This window comes from Natrix helvetica, assembly GCF_964273705.1.
Source record: "Natrix helvetica genome assembly, chromosome: 2".
Classification (NCBI taxonomy): domain Eukaryota; kingdom Metazoa; phylum Chordata; class Lepidosauria; order Squamata; family Natricidae; genus Natrix; species Natrix helvetica.
Window position 1 is genome coordinate 152435263 of NC_138552.1, and position 4993 is coordinate 152440255.

The window sequence follows — 4993 nt, forward strand, 5'->3', positions numbered from 1 at the left end:
AACATGATCGCTGACATCTGATGAAGGACATAGCACAAGAAGAAGAATTGAAATTATGAAGGCAACAATGGCTGTACCATTTTAAAAAGATTTATCTGTAATTTATTATTTTTCAGTTCATAATAATTCCTTGATAGGAAGAATGATTCCTTCCATGGAGAAACCTGTTCTTTCCTTTCAGTTTAGAAGGAGATAGCTTGGTATAAGGAGAGAAACATGCATTAGGATAGGTTGATTTTTGTATGTTTGTTTTGTGCTGCTTTATTTAAGAAGCAGTGGATGGACATTAATCAAGGAGAGAAGCAACCTAGAACTAAGGAGAAATTTCCTGACAGTTAGAACAATTAACCAGAGTAGCAACTTGCCTCCAGAAGTTGTGAATATTCCAACACTGGAAGTTTTTAAGAAGGGATTGAATAACCATTTGTCTGAAATGGTGTAGGGTTTCCTGCCTAAGCAGGGGGGTTGGACTAGAAGACCTCCAAGGTCCCTTCCAACTCTGTTATTCTATTCTATTCATTTCTTAGTATTTACAACCTGCCTTAACCCTATAGAATTATGTGTAATAATTAACAATGAACTAACTTCTAAAAAATAAAACAATATAAATCCTCCAATCCTCCTCACTGCTGGCCCATGCAATACTTTTGATGAAGTGAGTTTTATTTTTATTTTTCATCATTTCTCTTTTTGGTAACTTAAGTAGAGAGACTATCATGAGTTTCCGTGGTGGATTAAAGCTCACTGGTGCCCTAAGCACTGACAAATCTTGGTTACCCCCCCTCCTTTGTACATACTGTACAAATCTTAATTGGTTTTTCTTTCTTTCTCAACTTTGTGGTGTCCCCTTGGGCCTGGTGCCCTAAGTACGTTCTTGGTTAATGGTTAATACACCACTGATGAGTTTAAGGATAGCCAACTTCTAGGAAGGCCATACATCTTTGCCTTGAATAGCACTCCAAAATGCAGAAACAAAGGAAAAGGAAATGTATTTCCCCAGGGTGCCAAAGAAGGCGTCATCTGCTTAAATCTGTATATATGAGGTAGCTACTATTGATGTATCTAAGAAAATAAATAGCACCTATAAATATTTTTTTAAAAAAATAGCTGGAACCCCTCTAACTGTAGACATTGCACTTGAAAGTAGGAAAATAATTCAATACTTACAGATATTGTAACTTTAGATCTTTTGCTGCCTTGGATATGTCTTCTTTGGAAAGTAAAAAAGCTAGGTGCAGTTCTTCTAAATATGTAGAGAATTCTAAGGCCAACACCTTTCTCCTACATAACCATCTCCATTTCAATCAAGAGCTCCTGTGGCTAAAAAGGGCATAGAAAATGCTCCCCCCCATCTCTTTCTTTCTTAAAAGCAATTAGCATAACATGCATTTTAACCCTGATTAGACAGTTTTCTTTCCTTCAACGTATGAGGCCAATTTCTCAGCATTTAGTGATGGTGCTATGGATTTATATTTGCAATTTTTGTCAACATTAGGGTCATTAATACTTGTCTTTGACTCATAGGCAGTTTTTTAAAGTTGTTGTCAGGCATTAAAAAGGCTCCCCTTTGTTACCTGTGCGCCATAGTTGGTTCCAATTAGAACATCAAATTACTTAAGAAAACAGGAGGAGTTTGGTTGTTCCAAGCTTATAATTATCTACCCACTGCATGAGCTTCACCAGACCCCTACAGCTCAGTGATTTCTACTTCATCTTCCTGATGAACAATCTTGGGAAACACTTTCACAGGTTACCTTTAAACCTTTCACCTCTGCTGAGCATGAATGCTTTAGGTATGCCAAAGATGGAAACTGGACAGCCAACATTCTCTTGATTTCAAGATTACTTAAATGATCAGGAGATCAGAGAGAGAGAGAGAGAGAGAGAGAGAGAGAGAGAGAGAGAGAGAGAGAGAGAGAGAGAGAGAGAGAGAGATATGTTTACATGCACTAGCACTAAGATTTATATGCCGCTTTACAGCCCTCTCTAAGCAGTTTACAGAGTCAGCCCTCTGGGTCCTCATTTTATTGACCTTGGAAGGATGGAACTGTTAGCTCCTACAGTAAATCTGGTTTGATAATGGACTCCCTTATTCCCTTGCCCTCCGCCACCATAAGTCAAGTACTGATGTTAAGTATTTAAACTGATCTGTTTTCTATGACATTGGCATAATAAAATGATAACACTTCCTAGCGTTAGGATAATATTTCCTAAAATTTCAGATCTGTAAGTCTAGCGTTGTTAGATGCCATTTGCTTTTGATTTCAAAATTAGAGAAAAATAACTTAAAATATGATAGAAACATTTTCATGCAGATCACGGATCAGAGGAAAAAATTGATATGAAGCATATTGCTTAAAAATATCAGAAGGAAGGTGATAAATCATTCAATAAATTCTTAGTCTTTAATTTTTTTTCTTGACATTTTATCGCTTTCCTTTATTGGCCAACATATAGATATGATGTATCCTCTCATATATGCCTTGCATTCAATAACAGAAGAGATGCTGAACTCTCATTCATACTGAAATACTTTCTTGGCTTGCTAGACAGTTGCTTTTGAAAAAATGATCTACCCAAGACATTTTCAAAGACTTTTGTGATTTTTATTTTAAACATATTCCTGATTAGACATTGTAAACATGCTTCATTCTGAAAAAGAGGATTTTTTTAAAAAATGAAGCACAAATGATGTATATAACAATTTAAAAGATGTAAACTCATTCAGTTGGATGCCCTAAATGCTACATCACAACTAAACTGCCTTATACAAATCACTTTTGAATGGTTACTGTTGCTCCTCAGATAAAAGACTCCTATCCATCACTGGATCAGGAATCTATTATTAAAAGTCCCACCAATTATTCAAAAAGTCATGGATAATGAGAGCAAGATGGTTAGACAATCATGAAATATACCAGGTGTATTTAAATTAGGATGATAAATATTAATAAGGCAATTATTCCTTCAACAGGTTTAATCATCCCCATAAGACAATGGCCATATAAGAACAATTCTATGGTGCGAGTGGAATTAGTGCTACAGCTTTTAACAGACAGAGAACTAAGTTAATTTCTGCACTAGTGGCTAACAACATTTTCTAGATGTGATGGTTGTTGTATCCTGGCAGATGACAACGTCAGGGATTTCCCTCCGGCGGCCGGCGTCTGCGATAGCAACAGCCAGGTCGCGTCTGATTGGATAAGACACGACCTGGCTGTTGCTATCGCAGACGCCGGCCGCCGGAGGGAAATCCCTGATGTCGTCATCTGCCAGGATACAACAATGGTGAACCTATGGCAGGCATGCCAGAGGTGGCACGCAGAGCCCTCTTTGTGGGCATGCACGCTGTCACCTGCTGCTCTCCCGGGTTCCATCGCACGAAGACCAGCTGGCTGGCATGCATGCGTACCAGTCAGCTGCTCTCTTCCAGGTTCCGGCACTCCAGTGCGTGCTCCAGTTTCAGCACTTGGTGCCGAAAAGCTTAGCCATCACTGTTCTAGAGTCATCCAGGCATCCCCAAAGCAGTCAAGTGAAACAACATTTCAGTAATAGATGGGATTCCCTATGAAGTCATTATAAATAACTTGCAGTATATTAACATCATAGGTGGTATTCAGCTGGTTCTGACCAGTTCTGGAGAACCGGTAGCAGAAATTTGAGTAGTTTGGAGAACCAGTAAATATCACCTCTAGCTGGCCTCGCCCCCATCTATTCTCTGCCTCCTGAGTCCCAGCTGATCGGGAGGAAATGGGGATTTTGCCTGTCACACCCACCAAGCCACACCCACAGAACCGGTAGTAATATTTTTTGAATCCCACGACTGATGAACATGCTAGAGACAAGTGCAGAAGTGCATTCGAATACCGCTTGCTCTTCTTCAGAACAAGAAAATGCCATGAAGGCAGAGAAAAGCTTTGATTGCATATCACAGGCTGCCTTGCTCAGATCACCAGCCCTCTCTGCAGACCCATTTTTGAGTTGGTTAGAAGTGCACCTTTGGTACATTTCCTCTTTGTTATTCAAAACTCCCTTTAGCCTGGTTTCAGCTCTAATCATTTTCTCTCTCTCTCGCTCCTTGTTAATGAACAGAGAATAAACTGACTAATTAAGTTAACAGGTGCCAGTTAGTTAGGCTGAAAGCTCTGCTAGATAGCCTAGAACTGTAAATTCTTTTCCAAAAGTATCTACCTTTCGAAGCGTAACGATACCCAAAACAAGTGGTGGCAGTTTTCTTTAAGTAATTAATGTCCCTCTTATCAATACTTGAAGAATTCACCTACCTCTGTTAAGGCTGCTGCCCAACATTCAAATAAGTTGGCAACTTTCCTGCCAATCCTCCTGAAGGCTTCCTGAGAGTTGACTTGAGAAACATAAGAGTGGATTACATAAAGAGGCAGACAATCCTTTCCTCTGTTAAAGAGAGGGAGGCCTTGAGGCTTTGTTCTGCTTAATTACTAATTGCATCTCTTTCTAAAACATTTGCTACCTTCAGTCAAGGGATCACAGATGCAAAAAGCAGGATTCCTGATGCTTCCCTTGGTAATAGTTGGTAGGTAATAACAAAAGGTGCTCCTTTCATAGATTCTCATCTGTTGACTTTTACACGTGAGCCAAAGGGACCTTGAAGATGGTTCTTGATGTCTTTAATAGATTGACAATTCGCCTGAACTAAGTTAGAACTGAAACTTGATCCTTTAAAGTGGCTGAGTACTGATTCCTTTTCAAAGAGATTATTATTTTTTGTTTCAATTAATTTTTTCCTCCTATCCTTGACAGGTAAACAGAGTGCACACAGATGGGAGTAAGATAAAGGTAGGAACATTTACAAAAGAAAAAATACATAATGTAGTTATTTTCACACTGAATCTAAAATAGGTTATTCTCCTAACCAGAGGTGGGTTGCCAATTTTTGTACTACTGGTTCGGGCGCACTCCCACACGCGCTCATGCACAACGCTTCTGCACATGCGCAAAAGCATCCAGGCGGGTG

At 39.2% G+C, this 4993-nt stretch overlaps 1 long non-coding RNA gene across 1 annotated transcript; it reads right to left on the reverse strand.

The window, feature by feature from the left end:
* Positions 1-1753: 1753 nt before the first annotated feature.
* LOC309385976 lies at positions 1754-4610 on the reverse strand. The gene is made up of 3 exons (XR_014174322.1): positions 4490-4610; positions 4284-4363; positions 1754-1845 (listed from the first exon to the last, which is right to left on the reverse strand). It is a non-coding gene; the product is annotated as an uncharacterized lncRNA (long non-coding RNA).
* Positions 4611-4993: the final 383 nt, after the last annotated feature.